Below are 23,708 nucleotides of genomic sequence, written 5' to 3'. Positions count from 1 at the left end.
CATAAGAGCATACCCAAGATCATAACATAGTAACCACATGAAATAAATATAGGAACACATTATAAGATCTACAATTTAAAATTTTCAAGATACAAGGCGCAAAGGAAAATACAAAGTCTATATAAAGGAAACTCCAAAAGGATCAGCGGCACGCCCCAGCTCCGCTCTGCACTTTAGCTTAGAATCACCTACATGCATCAATCATGCATAAGCTTATAGAAAGCTTAGAGGGCGGTGTAAGTGTGTGTAATACCAGTGCGGGAAAGAAATATCAGAGAATACAGAAGCTTAGCATGAACCATGAACACTATCATTGCCACTAGCCATACCAATGCTAAGCTATGACAATCATGAATGCAACAAGTCGTACCAAGGCTATGCAAAGAAATACATGAGTACTGGGCGCCATACCAAGGCGATGCACAAAAGCCTTATAAAGCCAATGCCAATGCAATACATGTCAATGCTCATATCAAGTCCACAATCATATACAGTTCCACTATAGGGAAATCAGCGAGGTCAAATACACTACATGTTGACTGCCGCTATCTCGGCCACGCAGCCCAGCAAGTGTAAAAGACCTCACTACCCACCGGTGGATAGCCAATCACCAATAAGGCTCGACGGTAGTGGGCCCATTTACGAGCTGGTCAAACTCAACCTAGTATACGCCCTCTTTACCAGGGCGGGTAAGGCCACACCCCATCTCAACCGACCATGCTATAGTGAGAATCACGGCCTAATGGTATAAGGCACTCAGGCGCTCATGTTTTTCACTCGGTTTTGGCGTTGAGACGTCTCTTGGTACCATGAAGGTTTAGGGGCTTTCACCCAAGGATATCCTACGTACCTTAAATGCTCAAGTAACATTTTCAGTGTTCAAACAGGTGGGATGGCCAGCCTTGCTAGACATCCCTACCCCTCCAGCCAGGTGGGCCGGTCCAACCACCATATCCGAAAAACCAGTTGCTTGATTGGCTTGAAACTTGGTAGGTGGGTCCCAGCAAGGGTGGGCCACCTCTAGAATAAATTTTAAAATTTTACAAGCATGGAAAATATTTTTAAATTAAATGGCAACCAAATATGCTGCAGAAATCTAGTTGTTACAGAATTCTAACTGCCCCTATGTTTGGGACCTTATGGAGTGGGCATAGACCTACCCAAACCCCTGGAAAATTTGTGAGAAGAGTGGTCCTACATTTGGACAATAAGTGGGGTCCTCTGGGGTGGCCCACTTCTTCCAAAAAGTTAGGTATTTCTATCATACAGTATTGTTGAACTGTCCAGAAAATTCTGGACAGTTAGCCATCTTTGGCCCAACCCATGGGCCTCAGTCATGAGAGATAGGGTGTGAGTCCCATACCACATCAAAGTGAGGTCCACACACTACAAAACCCCTAAAAAAATTTGGGGTAAAAGGGTCAGGAAATAGATCTAAACATCAACCCCAAAACACATACTCCAACTGGGCTGAAATCTAGACAGCAACATGTGCTGTCCATATTTTGGCCCATACAATATAACCAAAGGGCCTATAGCCCTGATTCAACATGTGGGGTCCAACTTGATATGTTAACAAAATTTCAAACCCATAAGTTCACCCAAACCTCCATGAAAAGTGTAATTTGAAGGTCACCCAAACCATGCAAGCATGGTTGGGCCTGGACGTCCAATTAAGTGGGCTTGAACGTCCACCTTGCTTGGGCCCTGGGTGGTTGCTAACCTACTTGGTGGGCCACACCTCATTAGAATACATGGAAGAAAATACAGTTAAAGGGAAGAGAAAAGGAGTAAGAATCAGTCATAGGTGGGTGGTCCCGCCACTAATGGGCCACCCGCACACAATCCACACCATCACTATTCATATGAGTTACATGCATGGCAAGATACGTTAAAACAAATTGTTGGATGGTAGGTGTTTCTTCCTTACATGCATGCAAAGGCCTAGATGGCCCATGAGATGTAAGAAATAAGAGGAAATCATCATGGTTGGTCTATGGAAAATGGCCCACCATGGAATGGATTATGTAGGATCTAGGCCCTTAACCTTCATCCTAAGAGCCATGCAGGGCCTCCATTATGGATTGGTGGGCTCTACATGCTTCCATACATGTAGAAGAAAGAAGAGAAGAAAGGGAAGAAGAAGAAGAGGTGAAGAATGTTGATGAAGCACGCACCTTGAAGAGATGACTTCAAAACTCAAGATCTAGGTTCTATTCTTCAAAAGGGAGGTGTTTGAAGGTTGGAGATGGGTTCTTAGTGGTTAGATGGTGGGGGAGAGAAGGAAGAAAGGGCTGGAGTTAGGAAGAGAGGGGTGGGACGTCTATTGTTAAGGAGGGTGAGAATGAGAGAATGAGAGGGAGAGAGAGAGAGAGAGAGAGAGAGAGAGGTATAGGGAAGCAATGATTACTTTTGTTAGAAAAGAGAGAAACCCTAGCTGAGTCTTGGGGGTGGTAACCAAGGCTAATGATAGCCTCTCTAGCTAGCTACTCTAGGCTAGGTTAGGTTAGGTAGGGTTAGGTAGGGTTAGGTGTGTAGGTTCCCTAAAAAGGAGCACCTGGGTGGGACCCACCATGGAAAAATGTCTGGGCCCCTACCAAGTGGGCCCCATGCATGATGAGTGGTCAAGAATTGATGGGTCAATAACACAAGATGCACATGTCCGATTCACGCACGAGACGCGACGTTGGAACCGCGACACCGATGCGGTCGCAATGACATAAGTTTCGAGTCTATTCGAGTCGGGTCTACGTGATTGGACTTAAGGATGACCGCATACACTATCTGTAGGTCACGGGTCACTGGGATTCGACTGGTAGGATCACGAGACCTAGGGAACGGAATGCATACTCGGGTAGGGTCTTGTAGTTAGGATCATTTAGAGGTTCAACAGATGTTTTGGGTCAAGGTTAGGGTCACCACGGCACCTCATTTACCTCTTATTTTCTCCTCGATGCTCCACATCCTCTTTAGTCTTTGGTCTTCAGCTTCTAAGGGCTCAACCGACTGTTCTTTACTCTTTGGTGCTCCATTTCCTCTTGAGTCTTCAGTCTTCAATTTATAAGGGCTCAACTGACTACATGACACAAGGATTCACGTGATTGTAAACAAGGTAAAAAAATTAGTACACTAAAAATCTCCTACTTTGTTAATTACATGAAAAAACCTAACGCAGAGAATGTCATGGTCCATATACCAATGACATACCAAAATAACACAAAATATTACATGTCAAATATAAATGATTTATAACTCGATACATTAAGACATGTAACATGTACTTCTCCCCTATAATTGATCCCCTTATATTCATTAATCCCTGTATAAAACAATAAATCTTGCAAAATAGAATTCATTATTTTTTAGGACTTGATCTTTCTCCTCATTTTTATTAGTATTTGACAAAGAGTTAGTGTAACACCCCGTACTTTTCAGTACTTAGGGTGTTAGCTTTGTAGTCTAGGATAGCAAACTTGTGTGAACGTACACACCCAACCTATGATATTCACTAACGATTGATAATTCAAAATCCACTCATCCCAACTATTGATCCTTGAGAGGGAAAATCACATTCTCTTGAAAGTGGACCTTAAGTATCAAATCAGAGTCGTAGATCATAGATCCACCATTCATCAAAATCCAACTTGAAAGCCTTCCACCTGTTCATCACACTTAGACCATCAGACCACTAATTCAACCATGAATCTTCATCTAGATGAACCATAGGACCTTCAAGACCGTTGGTAGAAATCTCCATCTCTAAAGCAAGAGATCCAACTGTTGAACCACTTGAACTATCCAAATGTCAAAAATTGGGAATTAGACGTTCATGCGATGTAACCCACATAACAGTCAAAATTTCTTTAAGATTTAGGTACATGACTCATAGGGATTAATCCATCGCAAGGATGAACCTGTTTTGAAAGTAGGTCCTACCATTTTAACTTAAGGCAATAATAATAATAATAATAATAATAATAATAATAATAATAATAAAAAATAAATAAATAAATTGTAATATGGAAAACTTTATAATAACCATAGTTCATCGAATAAGTGGTCTGATCATTTGAACAACTTCTAGGACAATTGAGGTCCAAGCTAGAATCAATTCGACTGCCAGAGCAATACAAACCAGCAAAATAAGACGAAATCGCTTGGCATGACCCACCAAAGCTTCAAATTTGCCTCACCTTTAGTCTATCACTTTAAAATGATCAATTTAAATAAATAGATGGGTTAGATTTCTCCAAACATCACTGCAGATCCCACACCCATTGAGTGCTTGCACCAGCAGTGGTGCACCTGCAGCGCACCAGACCAAGAATCGGGTCAAACAAAGCTTAAAGCAAAGGACTGACGGCCCCCTAGGCCCTTTAAGGCCCAGGCCCCTGACTCATAGCCCCTTCGGGGGGGGGGGGGGGGAGCACTGTAGTTTTGAAGCTGGGTACCTTCGATCTACTCGCCTTAAGTCACCAAGGGAAGGTTTGACCCGACGAAAGTTGGAAAAGAGAAGATTTTCTTCTTCTTTTTCCCTCCATCGCGTGGTTTAAACGGTGTCCGTTCATGTGTGGCCGTTGTGGCCCATCATCTCCAACTGCAACCTTGATCTGAACTGTCCATCGGGCCCACATGGAAAATCTAACCAAAACCTAACTTGTCACACATGTCGCTATGCTCCCGTGTGCACACGAGATTCAGCGTAAGCTGAGTGATGCGCATAGCTCATTTCTGAAGATGGAAACCTCCCATAGCTGCTAAGCTGGCAATCCGCATATGGGAAGGCTCTCACAATCTGAGCCGTCCAACTGGGAAAATCCCAACTCTTCATTTCTTTTTAGGGTTTTCGTAACAAGAGAACACGGGAGGAATCTCTCCGTTATTCTTTTTGCTGACACAATTATGGCCGTTCATAAGCTTCCCAGTTCATTTGGTACATCCAAACTAGGGCATTAGGAAGCCCTTTCGCTTATGGTGCGGAGATCTTGGGAGAGAAATTGTCGGCTCGAGAAAATGCCGTTTGAAATGAGAAAACCTCACATATCATCCACACTCTTGGCCGTCCATCTAAAGCATGGGTCCCACAATGATCATAGATCAAATCCACCCCATCCACATGATATGGATCGTAAGATCAACCATTATTTGATAATCCGCCATTAACAGCGTGATCATCTTCCTTGTCAATCTGAGAAAACCCATCAGCGAATAATGGGTCCCATTCGCCGATCAAAACCTCACGTTAGGTTGGCCATTAACTCAAAAATCTATCCCTGGTGACTAATCAAAGATTCATTTCCTTGATTTTAAACAATTAAAAAGAAAACAATACCATAACTAATCCCTTAATTAGTTGCTATCGAAGGTCCTGGAAGGATTCCCGAGAGCTATAAAAGCTCTTTTTCCATTTTAGATAGCTATAAAAATCTGGAAAAGAGAAAGAAAGAGGAAAAAGAAGGAGGGAGAAAGAGAGAGAGAGAGAGAGAGAGAGAGAGAGAGAGCCGGGTAGCCCACCAGCTGCACCATTGCTGCTGAGTCCATCTGTCCGAGTCTGTACGAGACAGGGCGAGGGCGTCGAGTCTAGCACCGTTCCGGCCTTCCTATCAGAGCAAAGGAGAGAAAGAAGGAAGGAGAATGGAAGAAAGAAAATGAAAGACAAAGGAGAGAGTGAGGGTGTCGTCCTCCTTCTTGTCCACTACCGCACCAAGATCGCTGAGAGCTGCCGGGATTGTGTGACAACTTTGGCTTGAACCAGAGGATTTGCTGGTCAGTTTAAAAAGAAGGAATGATGAAAAAGAAGAGGGAGAGAAGATAGGGAGAGGGAAAACACTGGCTGAGAAGAAGAGTATGAGGGAGAATGCATTTGTGCCGCACCGAGTCAAGTTGAGTCAGGTTGGATTGCCACCGAATCTGACTGCCTCAACTCAGTCCGAGTTTAGACTGATTGCAAACCTTACAAACATTTAGAAAGAGGTTGCAGAAAGAAGAAGAAAGTAAGGAAAGAAAAGGGGAGAGAGAAAATGGAGAAAGAAGAAGAAGATCAGAGAGAAGAAGGAAAGATGGGGCGAGTTTCTGAGTCAACTCAGTTCAAAACTAAGTCAGGACTCTGATTCACTATCTGGTTGGGTCCAGACCTTGCTGGAACCCCACAGCATAGGGAGAAAAGAAGAAAATAAAAAGGGAAAGAAAGGAAGAAGAATGGGAGAAAGAGTAGAAGGGGGTTGTAATCAGGTTGGCACTGAGTTGACTCGGTTTAAACTCGAGCCGAGTTTGGGACACATTTGAGTAAGTTAGTTTTAGAATCTTTGTTTGAATTTTAATCAAGTTATTATTATATCATTTTTAAGTCTTATGATAAAAGCTAAAATCATTTGTCATCTAAGTTCAATACGTCGAATCGAGTCAATTCAAGCTAGTGAGGGTAGATCGAGTGCGTGGAACTCCTTTGTGATCCCTAGTCTAGCAAGAAGAAAATCCACACTTCAAGGTGAGGGATATCCCACATGGCTTCCTCTTTTCATTGAAATCCAATATAGTTTAAGCTTAAGTGTATAGAGCCATTGAAATTGTGAAAATATTGATTGTGGTTCCTTTAGTCTTGAATAGACATTGTTAATCATGTAGGAATGTCTTAAATTGTATTACTCTAACCTATCTTATAAGAATCAAATTACAATCATTATGTTATATTTGGAATTGCTCATGTACATGCATATTTCTACTAGTTGCACTAAAAGGCAATAAATCTTGTTTCCACGATAAGTTTGCTATATTAGCTCCTTATATATGCTAAATTAGTTTTAAATTGAATTTAATGAAGTATTAGAATATTACAAATAGTAGCTTTGTTCTTTAGTTTCTCATTTGGATGTGGTGAACATGAGTTATCTCATTAACTTCTATCACTTAAGTCCTATGATTTCAAATCATGTAACTAGGATTTAGAATTGTATTCATTATGCTATCCTAGCAATTTCGCAATATGTATATAGTTTTATTAGTGGGAAAAATAATCATGATGCCCATATTCCTTCTATCTCATGAGATGTACAATGAATATCCCTTTTCTTAAGATGTGTAGTAATCCTGTTACTATCCTAATGTGTTTGAAATGTCATATTTGGGCCCTCCGTTGGACCTTGGGAAAGTAAATGAATTTATATTGAGCTCATATTTAAATGTTAGGTATCCTATTAAAAGACTACAAGTCTTGATCATGCTTATAAGAGTAATCTTGTTAATCCTACGGAATGTGCATGAGCATTATGGTACATGAAATTCACGCATGACATATGAGCTTTTCTGAGTGTTCAATGTAAGCCACACTATTCGATTTACTAGAAGTTCCAACACTCCAGTTAAACTCACAGAGCATGTGCATTTGTGCCACTTTGGGCGCTCTTTCTTTACATGAGGCTTTTTCGGGATTAAACACTCCTCGGGCGTACCCCGTGTATTTTTCCAGGAGATATCCTTGGGCGCACTCACTTACATGGCTTTTTCTAGGTAGATGATCTACCGTAGGCAGTCTACATGGTTTTTTTCGAGCGACTAGTTCTCCTTGGGCATACCTTTGAGTATTTTTTCGGGTGACTAGTTCGCCTTGGGCGACCTCTTTATTTTGACAGCTGGATGTGCATCCCCAGATCTGTGACTTGATCATACATCCATACATCTATACATTTACATTTAAATTCACATTATCCTTGTTATAATTGACTAGGTTTAGTTTAAACTATTTTAGAATGATATGGTATGCATGAATCCTTGCGGAAAATTCTCACTGAGTTTTCACTCACCCAATAGTGCGGTTGCACCAAATAGATGTAGGAATGAGGACAGGTAGAGACCTCTACGAGGGGTTTTCAGGGATTGCTGAGGTGGAGTTGGACAAGGAGGGCCTCTACGCCGACATAGTTGAGCCGTTGGAGCTCAACTGATATTTTAGGATTTACATGCTTACATATTTCAGACTATATGTTTTGTTTGAGTTGTAAAAATAGTTCCCCTGTTGTGGGATTTCACTTTGCTCCCATTTACATGTATTAAACTTCGTCGTTACTACTCTTAATGTCCTTAGTTTATGCAATGTTGTCTTACTTCATGTTATGAAATTTTCTATTAATTAGACGTATGATGGTCCATTTTATAATGTAATACTCGGGTTCTCAACGAGGAGCGACTATCCTCGGGTTTTGAGAAACAGGGTGTTACAATTAGTTCCATAGATATACCAATAAAAACATAATTTAAAAAAAATTATAAGTCATGGATTTACCAATTTTAAGGCACATACTAACAGAAGAATAGGGTAGATATAAACATTAAATCATGAAACATGCTTATTATAGTCATTCAAGAGATATATCAATCAAAATAGATCTGACCAATGATAGTCTAGTTATAAATATATAAAACTTAGAATTAAGCAACTTTTAAGATAAAACTATATAATAAAAAGCATACGAGGCTCTAATCCTCAAATATACCAATTAAGCATAAGATGAGTTTAAATCATCTGATTTAACAATTCAGCCCAAAGGGACCTTCTAAGGTCATCGAACTGAGTTGTTATGGTCTCCTAAATCTCTAGGGAGGGACACAATGGTGTAGGGTAGAAAATATAAGGAGCTAAGGTCTTTAACACTAGAGGAGTCTCCTGAATTGAATTCAGAATCATTCATATCATCCCATATTGACGTCATAACCTTGCCTTTGAATCTTACTTTGTTAGGGCAATCAGCAGTAATATGTTTATAACTCTCATAGTTGTAATATTGGACTTAGATTATTTAACAGATTACCTTTACAATTTTCAACTGTCTTATCCTTCTCTTTATTCAATTTAAGAAATTTTTAAAATTTTCTTTCAAAATCCTCATCCGCATACTTGTCATCACTATCACTATCAAAAACAACATTGCCTATGTGAATGCCAATGAGATGTTTTAGGGATGACTAGTTTCTTTATTCTAAAGGAGGCCTTAAAATGTAGTTCATATATTTTTTGTAGGAAACCTAAGAGTTGTTCTACATTCATCTCATCTATACTCATATACCCTTCTATTAAGGTTATATTAGGAGTGAATCCTCTCTCTTAAACCCCAAATGGAGTTGTAAATATCATTAAGTTTAGAACGAAACTTAATAAAACTTTAAGACTATTTCATTCTAATGTTTTTGAATTAGGTCATTAAGAGTTGAATCGACTTCCAATATATGCTATGCTTCCTTACCCATTTCACACATGCAAATGCATTTCAATTCATTGGGGAAAATTTCAAAGTAAATTGCGTTAAGAGCTTTGGCATCATAAGCATACCACGCTCTCTCATCGACACTCCATTTGGATTTATCTTTTGAAGCGCTAATAGTTCTACCATAAACTACAAATTCTTTCATGAGCATAGTTCAACAATTGTCTAAACCATAGGGTCAAAGGATCTTTAAAGAGACCCTCATATAACCTTCCGATAGGCGGAATTATACCCGTCAAAATAAGGTGGTTGTGTGATGGCACACCCCTCTTGGGTAGATATCATTCTTAAGTTCCTTAGATTAACTCAATATGATTAAACCCTTCAAGAGCTACCTGCTTTGATACCAATTTAAATTACACATAAAGTATGATATCACAGCTATGCGCGGAAGCTTGACGTAGCTATAGAATGAATAGCTATGTCCTAGAGGGGGTGAATAGGACAAAAAAATTTTTAGCCAATTAGCACACAATTGCTTACTTAAACTATTATAATAATTTAAACTAAACCAATTAACTCTAAAGCTTCCAAGCCAATAGAGGGGTCGATCAAATAGATTACAAAAGATAAGTCATTCAAGCAACTAGTCTATATATGATAGTGCACATGTGTATGTGGGATGTGTTTACTATTAACTCATAGCATTCATCTAATCATGCAGACATAATTTATGGATAAATTACATAAGCATAATTAAACAAGTGCACAAAACACAAGCATGTATAATGGTTCAATTTTCTTACTCCACTCCCAGTGGACACATCAAACACATGAGTATACCGGATTTCATTATCAGATGTTTTAAATCAGGTTCACCTCTAACTTTTTCATGAGCATAGTTCTACCATAAACTACAAATTCTTTCATGAGCATAGTTCAACAATTGTCTAAACCATAGGGTCAAAGGATCTTTAAAGAGACCCTCATATAACCTTCCGATAGGCGGAATTATACCCGTCAAAATAAGGTGGTTGTGTGATGGCACACCCCTCTTGGGTAGATATCATTCTTAAGTTCCTTAGATTAACTCAATATGATTAAACCCTTCAAGAGCTACCTGCTTTGATACCAATTTAAATTACACATAAAGTATGATATCACAGCTATGCGCGGAAGCTTGACGTAGCTATAGAATGAATAGCTATGTCCTAGAGGGGGTGAATAGGACAAAAAAAAATTTAGCCAATTAGCACACAATTGCTTACTTAAACTATTATAATAATTTAAACTAAACCAATTAACTCTAAAGCTTCCAAGCCAATAGAGGGGTCGATCAAATAGATTACAAAAGATAAGTCATTCAAGCAACTAGTCTATATATGATAGTGCACATGTGTATGTGGGATGTGTTTACTATTAACTCATAGCATTCATCTAATCATGCAGACATAATTTATGGATAAATTACATAAGCATAATTAAACAAGTGCACAAAACACAAGCATGTATAATGGTTCAATTTTCTTACTCCACTCCCAGTGGACACATCAAACACATGAGTATACCGGATTTCATTATCAGATGTTTTAAATCAGGTTCACCTCTAACTTTTTCGGCTCTGTAAAATTACCATGGTCTTATTCAAAAACCTATCTAGCATATACTCCCACTAGAGGCTCTCACAAGAGACTTTAGTTGATTTTCTATCAACTAACCAATAAACCTTGGTCCTAGTCTAAGGACCTATGTTTATTACCACCAGATGCTCCCGCACAGACTAACACGTACACACCCGTGTCTGGTGAATTCGGCCCCACATAAGAGCCTAAGTCTTACACAAGAACCTATCAAGTTTGGGTCATAAACTCTTACTCTCAATCCCACATAATGAAAGAGAGTATGAGCTCACTAATTGACACTTGTCGAATTGAGCCCCTTTAATGTGACATCTCAAGTTGCTTGATCGATACTCTCCCGTGCTTCAATCAGTTCTCCGGATCGTTGATGCCAATACGCTACCAATGCTTCATCTTCAAGGTCGACCACCTTGCATGCGATCCGTTTCCAATACTTTAGCTTTAGGATATACGACACAGTTCTAAAGGAGTTCTTAGAAGGCGATGGGCCTGCTTTGAAGTTCAATATCAAGTATAACCCACAGACTAATGGATAAATCAAGAGGGTCAACCAGATCCTTGAGGACATTGTCGCGCCCCAAACCCGGAGATCGGGCTTACCAGGTTCCCAATTGCCGACAGCCTCTGTAGTTCCTCATTCTCGACTCCTAGCACCCATTCACCAAGTTTCGATCCTGGGATCCTACAAGAAGGATTTTCATAACATAAATTTGATCCATAAAGAGCATACCTAAGATCATAACATCATAAACACAGATAATAACTACAGGAACACCATTACAAAATCCACTAAGAAATTAAACTTTTACAAGATACATGGCTCAAGGGGAAATACAAGAACTATATAAAGAAAGCTCCAAAAGGGTCAACGGCACGCTCCAGCTCCTTCTCCGCTCTTTGGCCACGAATCACTTGCATGCATCAATCGTGCATAAGCTAATAGAAAGCTTAGAGGATGGTGTAAGTGCGTGCAGGACAGGTGCCATGAATATGATATCAGAGTATGAGGAAGAATGCGGTAAGACCATGAATACTACTAGCCGTCATAAGGCTAAGCAATACAAGATAGAAATACCATCTGTCGATCAAAGGCTATGCAATGCAGGGCTATACAGCCAAGTGTCATATGTAATATGCAATACGGTCATGCTCATCCACTGTAATGACCTTGGAAAATTTGTGCTTATCTTTCCCTAAGTAGTTATTTTTGGGGTAATTAGCGCTATACTCGATTGCTTGTGAAATTCACATCAATCACTTTAAATTAGATCTGCATGACTCAAAACGTGTAGATTAGTTAGCGCTATGTTACTCTGAAATCTGGGATCCATCACTAAATCCAGTTGTTCTGGGAAATTTTTGGAAGATCTGGATCGGACCTGGACCACGCGTCGGAAGTCTGATAGCGATGATCTTAGGCTGTTGTGGATGTTGGGCTTGACCATCACCTTGAAAATCAAGTCCAGAAGATGTTCTGGGTCGATTTGATTGAGTTCGGAGTGAAGAGTGTGAGAACGGTTGGATATTTATTAAGCTTTTATGAAATCTGAGTCGTGTCGCTTACGCAATGATTTTAAGCAATCTGACCATTGGATTCTGACCCAATTTCACCCTCTGATCAGGGAAGGTGGCCCAGGCATATCCTTGTGCTTATGGATCTGATCGAGATTCTATGACCGTTGAATTGAGTGTGGTCTGCCACGGCTGATCTGAAGAGCCGGTCGGTATGAAAACTCAGTCTGACCTAGATCCATGGTCAGTGAGCTTAAGTCCAACCTTTCGTGGTATTTGGCCCACCAGAAGTGCTTCGTTGGATCGAGAGAGGCTTACTTTGGTTATGACCTAAGTATACCTTTACCCTGGGGTTATTTTCATCAATGTTAGGCCTATTTATAGTACTTAAACCGTAGCTCTCTTTTCCATACGAATTTTTCTCTAACCCTAGCTTGGAAAGAGAGTGGAAAAGAGAGAGAAAGTGAGAGAGAAGTTTGGTGAATCATCTTAGATTCTTTCCGGTTCTTCTTCATCCTTGAACCTTCACTTTGAATCGTTATTCTGACGATTCTAAGTTCATCTTTGGGTAAGTTAACCTAACCCTAATCTGTGTTAGAGCTTAGATTAGTCTTGGTATTGTTGTATCTCATTTCTATTCTTGCTTTAGGGTATTCTATCGCCGTTGACGAAGACAACTCGTCTAAATCAGTTCGGTGTTTTTTTTCTAGCTTAAGGTGCGGACTTTAAGTGTATAGGTTATGGTTTTCAAGGCTTTCAATGCCAGTTAATGATTTATTCTTGTTATGGATGAGATTTCACATGCCAAATGTTGTGTTTATGTTGTGTTCCTGATATGCATGTATTATATTGGGATTTGTGTATTCTATGTGTATGTATAAAGTACCATATACGTATAAAATATGCACTTGTGTTTGCCATGATTATTTGTCGTGTATGTATGCTAGATGTATGTGCGACAACTCCTTGGTAAAAGGAATTGTCCAAATGCTTGTATTTCAACATACGTCATGTATGTTGTTTTATGTATTCTAAGTGTTTGTAGAAATGCCTGAATGATCTAAAGTGTAACTTATTACACTACTTGTGGGCATTGAGAAGTGATTCTCAACACTCCTATTGATGTGCATGATTTCCTCCATGTCAGTTACATTCCTTGTTATTTAATTTCAAGCATTGCTTATGCTTTCATTTATGTTAAGTTGATATTCTTCAAATGCTTGAGTACCACATGATTGAAGTTGTTGTTCCATTACTATTCTACATTTAATGCGAATATCTGTCGTAGTGTAATGTGTTTGGGACTATGAATAGTCCAGGAAATCGGTAGTCTACCTTAAGGATTGTGGCTAAGATTGCTTTCGCCACGTAGGACGTATTAGACGAACCCGAGTCGTATTAGAGTTGTCGGCAGTGGTTTGGCCACGCGGAGTGTTTGCGCACTCTATATCGTTCAACCCAACGTGCGCTCGTGCTAGTCGAGTTCGTCAACTAACCCGATTGTCCGATGTATGTTTACCATGTATGGACGCTACTATTTGAATCTAGGGTACCGAACTTACCAGTGAAATCCTATTAACCATGGTACCTTGATCCGCAAAGACTCATGAGCCGGACATGTTGGTATGGGACACCGTGGTCCTGCTGTCGGCCTACGCTGGGGTGACGAGCCTCCCCGTAGTGACCAGTGAGCAACTGAACTCGTGAGCCGATTATGGTGGTATGGGACACTATATTCGTACTGTTGGCCTACATTGATTGGTGACGAGCCCTTTGTAGTGACCTCGAGCATGCCTGGATACCGCATTGAGGTGACGAGCCTTAGTGTAATAGCGAAGGTATGATAGGCGTGCATTGATTGGTGACGAGCCCTTTGCAACGACCTACAACCATATGATTGTATGAGATGTCTAGGATTGACGACCCTAGAATGGATCACTGTTTGGATGGTGATATGAGGAAGGTAACTTAGCTTCCCAATCCTGCTGTATGAAAAGGACTAAACTTGGTAATCATATCCATGCACCGCATTTGCATGTGCTTTGTAGATGTGGCGCACTTTGAGGTGGTGTCATGCATAACGTAAGATGAAGACGCTGAGGGTGTACGTGTGAGGGCACACATCATTTTGCATACATCCTTGCATTAACAAGAGTACTTAGGATTTGTTTAATTGTTTTGCTTTATCATTACTGCTTGATTGAACTGATAACATGTTAACCAGTGCCTTATTGTTCCACTGAGTTGATCGCTCACTCTCACGTTCTGGGACGGTGTTAAAAACCCACCAGACTCTGTCTTAGGTTCTGATGTTGCAGATGTTGAGGCGACTTCTGAGGCAAAGCGGGAGATGGATGATGATGAGGCTGCTTTCTCTTATATGCAGTTTTCAGACGGGTTCTAAGGAGCTTGTTCTGATGCACGGGACTCTGGGATTATTCTTGAGATTTAAATGATGTAATTTGATACTTGTAGTTTTGTTAAGTAACACTTTCATACGACCTGGTTTGTGTATGTACTTCAGGGATTCACACTTATACACATATATTTCTATAAGTCTTCCGCTTGCTTTATTCACTTATCCCTGAATTATATCTGTGTTTTGGCTTAATCTATTCCATGTTTTATGCACTAATACAGTCAACATACATCCATCATTAAATATGTTGCATAAGTGATGTTTTGGAACTCGAGAGCTGAGTTATGCTCGACCCCCGAATTTCAGGGCGTTACATCCACATATCAATCCAATATGTCAGTACAATTCCTCTCTGGGGAATCACCGAGGTCAAATACACTACTTGTTAACTGCCGCTCTCCTAGCTACACAACCTAGCGAGCATAAGAGACCTCACTCCCTGCCTATGAACAGCCAATCACTAACAAGGCATGGTGGTAATGGACCCATTTATGAGCTGGTCAGACTCAGCCTAGCTATTGCCCCCTCACTAAGGCAGGTAAGGCCACACCCCTTCCAACCGACCACGATACAATGGGAGACATGGCCTAATGGTAAAGGCATCCGCGTTCATGTTTTCCACTCGGTCTCGGCGTTGGGGCGTCTCCTGGTACCATGAAGGTTCTGGGACTTTGACCCAAGGACATCTTACGTGCCCTAAAGTGCTCAAATAAACATTTTTGGTGTCCAAACCTAGCCATCCATGATATATCTGTGGAGGCTACAACCCTGATGAAGCTAGAGTGAATATTAACCGTGCTATGTAATGTCAGATGCATGAATCACACAAATCAACCATGCATCAGTCATTTGCATATAGCTCGCTTAAGAGGGGCAACTCTATCACTTAGGGAGTCCCATAACAGCCTGCCCAATGGCATAAACCATGACTAATCGCATCTCAACCAAGCATACATATGATGCACATGGGAATGGGTCAAGAAAATAACCAAGTATGCCATGCGATGATGTTGTACTCTCCTCATAACAGGGTAGGGTCTAGGTACTTAGACAATTTTTCTATGGAGAAGAAGGAACATAACCACTAGTGGGGGCCCAATAGTTTGGGGTAGCCCACGAGACTAGCTAGACAATGTCATGGGCCTAAATGATGAGGATGGGCCTAGCAAAGGTCTATAGTGGACATTTAACCACCCATAGATGCAAGTGGGCCTATCTAGGCCTAGAAGGGTTCACAAATGTGGACATTCAACCACCATTTATCCCAAAGAGGCAGCCCAATAACAATCTACCAAGAATCAAGGCCCGTGGCCCGAGCACAATTATAAACAAGAAATGGGCAGCAATATATATACTACTTACATCAGATGTTGGGCCTCAATAAAGTGGCCCGAGGCCTACATACATTACATGGGTCCGAAGGGGCAATACATGGCCCAATCCACATGCAATAACATAGGCTGATAGGGAAAGTTATGGCCCAAGAATAAGGTCACCAATCCATACACTATGGTGGGCCTAGTGGGCAGCCCATTGTCCCAAACACATGGGCAAGAATCACATCTAAGTTAAGCCAATTGGGCCTTACAACCTTAGCCTAAAAATCTAATTGATTTGGTGGGCAACCAAGGGCCCAACCACACATACATACTTCAGCCCAACTAACCCAACATAATGATGGACATAGCCCATAAATCCACTGGGCCTAGTTAGGACGTCCTAGCCCATTTGGGCCTACAAGGAGTCCTAAAAATCTGGGTGTTTAAGGGTCCTTATGACCCAATTAAAGCGGCCCCTCAAGATGCATTAATTAAGCCCAAAATTAGGAAAACAAAAGCACGAAGCATTCCCACAAATCCTCACAATATGGTGGGCCCCACACCCTTAAAACTCAAGTTATAAACAATGCATATTTATAAGGTACCATACTGGATTTTTAGCCCACCAGCTATCTGGGCCTGCTAGAGCCTAAAAACTGGTAAATATAAAGTGGATTTAAATCCCAGGGTAGCCAGAAACATGCATAGGGGGCCCCACCACATAGGGAGTGCACATACAACACATAGAACAAGTGGGCCTTGCTGCTGGACTGAAAGTCGAGCAGCAACCCAATGTAGTGAGCGTCCCATAAAGGGGTGGGCGGTCGAATGGGTTGGACGGTCTGGCCCACATCAAAGGTTAAAGTGGGCCCCACCATGGACATCCCACTTAGGAGTGGGCCACGTCCAAGTGGCCCACACAAATGGATGGACGCATGGATGAAACATTACATCAAGGTGGGCCACAAGGAGGTGGACGACCACCCTTACTGGATGTCAACCAGCTGGGACACCAAGCAAGGTGGCTGTCCAGCCACTTCCACCCCAAAATCTGATGGCCCTGATGGCCTATGTTCACATAGGGTGGGTCCTAGAAAGGTGGGCCACCATAGAGATAAATTTTAGGGTCAAACACTAACCCAAACAATCACACAAAAAAAATACAAGGTATTAACCAAAAAAATTCTGCTGCTGAAATTTTTGTTGTCCCCATGTTTGACACCTTATGGGGTGGGCTTAGGCCTCCTAAATCACTGAGAAAATAGGTGGGTTTGGTGCTCCCATGTATGGACAACAAGTGGGGTCCACTGGAGTGGCCCACTTTCCCCAACTTCAAGGTAAACTAGGTCCATTTCCAACATGCAACATTGCTGGACTGTCCAGAAATTTCTGGACGTCGAGCCCTCTTTGGCCCATCCCATAGGTCTCAATCATAGGACAATTGATGTGGGCTCCATCCTACATCAAGGTGAGGTCCATACCCCAGAAAATCCCTAAAGAAATCAGGGATAAAAAGCCCCACAAATGGGCCTAAAACAATGCAACAAATGGGCCTGAAATTTGGACAGCAACATATATTGTCCATATTTCAGTCCATAGAAAATATCCAGAGGAATTTATACCCAAATACATCAAGTGGGGTCTACCTTAAGGGACCACAAATTAAAAATGTTGCTAAGGTAGGGATGTTATCCCTACCATGCATGCAAGGTGTAGATGACCAATGAAGTGCTAGATCAAAGGAGAAATTCATCATGGTGGGTCCATGGAGAATGGCCCACCATGGAAGTGAACATGCATGAAATAGGCTCTTGGCTTCTCATCTTGGAGTCATGTAGGACCTCCACCATTGATTGGTGTGTCCTACATGCTTCCAAACATGCTAGGAAGGAAATGCAAGAAGAAGGAAAAGAAAGAGAGCTTCAAGCAACACCCACCTCCAAGATCTCCTCTAATCTTCAAAGTACTAGCTCCAATGGTCCAAAGTGAAGGTTTTAATGGAGGAGATGATGTTGTAATGGTGGGATTGGGAGAGAAAATGGAGGAAAACTTGGTGGAAAATGGAGGAGAGGTGGATGTTTTCCACCAGGGGAGAGGGAGAATGAGAGAAATGAGAGAGGAGAGAGAGGGAGGAGGGGTTTCTAGCAAGGTAATGAGCAGTTTTGGGAGATGGGTAGCTTAGGAAAGGGTGATAGCATGGGTTAAGGAGAAATCAAATGATGGGTTTTCTTTTTAAGAAAACCATCATTACTAGCTATAAGTAAGGCATGATGGGAAGTCGGGTGCATGTGATAGAGTGCTCTAGGTGGGGCCCACATGGGGGAAACGTACCCATGGCCTAGGTGGGTCCCACATGCATGATGAATGGCCAAAAATGGTGTGGTCAATATCTTAAGATGTACACGTCGGATTCATGCATGAGATACGGTGTTGGAACCGCGGTGTCGATGCGGTCGTAATGGCATAGGCTTCGAGTCGATCCGGATCAGGTTAGCATGAAGGGATTTAAGGATGACTACAAACGAAATCTACAGGTCGCGGGTCGCTAAGATTTGACCGGTAGGACCACGGGACCTAACAAAATAAAATGATACTCATGTTAGGATCTTACAAACATGCTCCAAGCTTGGGTACTGGATTTCTCAGTTAGTTGGAACGAGCATTTGAGTTTGCTTATAATAACAACTACAATGTGACTATCGACATGACTCCTTTCCTGCACTGAATTGTTAGACTGAGGTTGGAAAGATCTGTCTCATAGGTCCTGAGCTTGTGTAGAGAACATCAGAGGCTATCGATATCATTAGACAATGAATGCGCACAACTTTGAGCCGATAAAAGAGTTTTACATATCATTATCATCATCCCCTAGACATTGCCATTGGAGATCGTGTGTCTCAGGGTCTCGCCCGCGAAGGGTGTGGTTCGTTTTGGAGTCAAGGAGAAGCTTGCCTCGAGGTTCTTTGGACCCTTTGAGATCATTGGGCACATCAGCATTGTGGCCTATCACCTTGTCTTGACACTTTAGTTGTCTGGTGTCCGCAATATTTTCCATGTTTCTATTTTACAAAAGTGTGGGTCAAACGTGGTTCTAGTGATAGATTACTAGTCATTGGAGGTTCATGAGGATACTTCTTACATTGAGCAGTTAGTTCGTATCCTTTATTGGAAGTAGGTCCTTCGGACTAGGGTCATTCCTAGGTAAAGGTTTAGTGGGGTCATCATAGAATAGATGAGGCGTCTTGGGAGGGAGACGTTGAGATTCACAAGCGCTATCCGAATCTTTTCGATGTTTGATTATATTGTACGTTACGTTGTTATATAGTGATGTGATTCCCTTTCTCTGACGCATTTTAATTAATTTGGATTCGTTGTGCAAATTTCGAGCATGAATTTTTTTTGTTAAGAAGGTAGAGTTGTAAGAACCATAACCCTGTGAGACCAACTATATGCTTCGTTTACAATATCGGCACATCCCATACAGACTAGATTAGTGAGCTTCGATCATGACCCTATTTTAATACCTCAATGACTCGAGAGTTATACCTTGGCAACCACGCAGGCACTGCAATTCTAATGTCACACGGCACACCCCATTATGATACCCAAATTAGAAATTGTAGTTTTTAGTGCAATCTAAGGTGGACGGTACAACGCATGCATGGCGTGGGCCCCACTTGCACAAATCCTGAGGTAGTCCAATTAATCTATCAATCAATCTTTCAATCCATCAATCAACCCATCACTTACAAACCTCTCTCTCTTCTCATTAGTCAAACAAGCTCATGCCTCCCATCACTCACCCATGCCCTTCCCCATGCAAAGCCACTCCCCTCTCTCTTTCCATCTCCCCATTCTACCCCTCCATTTTTTTCTATTTCCCTCTCTATCTAAAAAGTTCTACCACAAAGCCCCCAAACCCTTCTCATTTCTACAATTTTTCCTAGCGAGAGAGAGAGAGAGAGAGAGAGAGAGAGAGAGAGAGAGTATAAGAGAAAATTAGAGGCAAATTAGAGAGAAAAGAGAAGAAATTATAGAGAGATTTGAAAGAGATTAGAGAGAAAAGAGATAGTGCATGAGGAAAAGAGTGTTTAAGAGAGATTAGAGAAAGCTTGATTGCCCATTTAACATCATTGTGAGTGTAAGGGAGGACAAACTCCTCCTTTTTCCTTGCTTTCTTTCATTTTCATGGACCCACAAGGGTGGAACCCACCTTGTTATATATATGATATGTATGGAGGGTCCCATAGTGGCGGGCCCATCTGATGCTAAATCCCATCCTTCCTTTCCCTTTTCTTTTCTTTTCTTTACTTTTGTGGTTTATTGTAGGCCTACAATTAGGCCATGCTGTGAGATAGCGTGCCTTGCACACTATCACAATGTGAACCACCTTGTGTGGCCCACAATGATATTTATGTTCCATTCAATCTCTTGATTTGATCACAAAGATTAGGATGAGGAAAAACACCACATCAGCTTGATTCAAAACTCCTTAGGCTGAACAGGATATGGCCAAACTGATGGATGGAGTGGATCGTCCATGTTTGGACTTCATAAGAACCAAAATAATACACACACATACTTCAGTATTAGAGACGTTGGACGTTATAACATAAAAGACACTAGAACTTCCAGGGTCAATGACGCTGCCATCCTTGCAGCTCAGAGGTGCGGCCCACTCGTTGGACCCAGCATGATGTATGGGTCTAATCCACAACGTTCAACTATTTTTCCAGATGATTTTAGGCTTAGGGTCAAAAATCATCGTAATCCAAATCTCATGCAGGCCACATCAAAGAAAATAGCGGTGATAATGACACCCACTATTGATACCTTATGAAGCCCACCATGCCCAGCGTCTGTGAGAGGTGGGAAGCCCTCTTTGGGCCTTGATGCATTTGTTTCATCCACACCATCCATCCTCTTCGTCAGATCAGATTAGGTCCAGGGCCTAAAAATCAACCTGATCCAGACTTAAGTGGGCCACACCATAGGAAATAGTGGGGTCAAGGGTGGTGCCCCCTTTTTACAGTCACCGGTGACCCACCTAGCATATGTGTTTAATCCTTGCCCTCCATCTGTCTTTCCATATCACTTTAGGACATTGGCACAAAAATGAGACGAATCCAGATCTTAGGTGGGCCAGACCACTAAAAACAGTGGAGATAATGATACTCATTGTTGCAACCTTTCTGTTGCCCACCATATTGTTTGTATGCCATCTAACAGTGGCACAGGCCACACATGATTTGTACCCTAACTAGCTATGGAGCTATCAACTTGATCCAAAGCTTTTGGGGGCCACACACACTACAGGAAATGTGGGAATTCTCGACCCATTTTTACCGGCAGCCCATCATGTGGGAAACCTTGGTCGGCGAAATAAATGCTCACGCCCTCTCTCCCATAATAAAAAGTTTTTATTTTTATTTTTATTTTTTACATCAAAAGCCCTCTTCTTGTCTGTACCGCTGATCATTGCTATCTCCAAACCCTAACCCTCCTCGTCTCCAAACTTTCTCAGTCACCTGCCGTGCCTCCATCGCAAGTAGAGTCCTACTTTCTACTCCAAACCCTAACCCATCAACCACCGACGATGTCCATAGTCTTCCCCATTTGCAGTAGCAGCGGATCTTGCCCCAATGCATGGCAGCCCAACCTCCATCTATAACAGCTACCATCACAAGAGGCTAGTCATCCCTCATTGTCAACAGCAGCTACCATCACAAGAGGTTGCTCGTCCCTCATTGTCAACAGCAGCTACCATCACAAGAGGCTGCTCGTCCCTCTCTCGATCTCTCTTCCTTCATCTCTGTCTATCTCACTTCCCCTTTCGATTATCAGAATTTGGGCAGTAGCCATGGCAGCGGCAACCATATCCGCTGCTGTCCATGGCCGCCGACATCTACACGTTAGTTGTTTGAAGAAATGCTTTAACCGATAACGTGTACCACTGTTGTACATTTAACATCTTTGTTTCTTAGTGGGCCCCACCATTTAAGCAAAAGAGACATGATGCAGTAAATGTCAGCGGTTAGGATCTTCCATCCTTGTTGAGCCCCACCAAATCAACAATGCCTAAATCACAGGCTTCACTTTGAGCGCATTCAGATTGGTAATTTGATGGAACCCACCTGATGAACCATGCTCCAAAATTCTCCAAGATTCGAACATCTTTTGCCATTTTCAGTTGAATGTGGACCATTGCTCTGCTTCTTTCCCAAATCATCTGTTTGCAAATGCAAGTAGTGAAAGGTTTAGGATGGTCACATCTAGGAGAGTGTTGAGGCATTGCCCATCTATGGTGAGATTTATCTTATCAACAGTCAGGATCAGTAAGCCATGGCTCAATCTTTGTAAACCGAAAGTAGTCGTTAGTAAATGCAGTAAAGGAAAGATATGGGAAAGAACTTCCACATCTATCACAGGAAGCCGAACCTACGTGTCAATATCCACTCCATCCATCAGTTTTATTTATTTATTTATTTATTTTTTTAAAGTTATTTTTAGGATGTGATCCCAAAATGAAGCACATTCGAAAATTCAAGTGGGCTACACAACAGGAAACAGTGGGGATAGGAAATCCCACGATTGAAACCTTCTTTGGGCTCACTGTGATATTTATATGCCTGCCTACATATTTATATGACATTCCTTTAATGTTGAGATCAAATCATAAATAGAATAGTGTTTTTCATAATAATGAAACGGTCTTCACTACATGTCAGCTTGAGTGTGTTTTGGGAATTCATGAATAAGACATTTTTTTCCTTTTTCTTTTTTGTTTTGTAATAATGAGGAATGGACGTGGACCCCACCACATGATGTATGGGTCTTATCCACACCGTCCGTTCGCTGGATGGGTGGGGCCCACTTTGTATATATGCATTGTATATCCAGCCACACCGTCCATCCTTTGGACAGTGGTGATCAACCCACCATGCTATGCGTGTCTCAGCCGCACCGTCCATCCATTTTCTGGACGCGGACCCCACCATAATGTATGCATTCTATCTGCACTGTCCAATGGCAGTGGGGTCCATCCGATGTGTTTCATCTATGCGGTCCAGTGGCAGCAGGCCCACTCTATTGTGTTTTATCCATGCTGCCCAATAAACATGGACCCCACCATGATGTACATTTGCATCGTCCGTGGGACGTAGGGCCACCATGATATATGTGCTGGACATTCACATTGTCCAGGGCAGTGCTCCACCAGGATGAATAAGTTGTATATCCAAGCCACCCACCTGTTTTTCTTAGATTATGGGCTGCCTCAGGAGGCCCATTTTATGGTGTAATAGGCCCACCTAGATGTATGTAATGTAGGCCCATTGTCCATCTACTTTTCTGGACCTTTGGGCTAACCTATGAGGCCCATTATGATGTATATTTGCGGACCATTTGATAAGTCTCGATGTGATGTATTTGGGACCTAGGCATGAGACCCATTGAGATGTATATGAGGCCCATGCGTGAGGCCCATTGTGATGTATTTGAGGCCCAGATATCAGGCCCAATGTGATGTATCTATGACCCATATGATGAGGCCCATTGTAATGTGTATGTGGCCCATGAGTGAGGCTCGATGTGATGTGTATATGGTCCATATGATGAGGCC

The sequence above is a fragment of the Magnolia sinica genome, chromosome 4 (genome assembly GCF_029962835.1).
Source record: "Magnolia sinica isolate HGM2019 chromosome 4, MsV1, whole genome shotgun sequence".
Classification (NCBI taxonomy): Eukaryota; Viridiplantae; Streptophyta; class Magnoliopsida; order Magnoliales; family Magnoliaceae; genus Magnolia; species Magnolia sinica.
The sequence above is the reverse complement of the archived record's forward strand: the minus strand, read 5'-3'. Positions refer to the sequence as shown.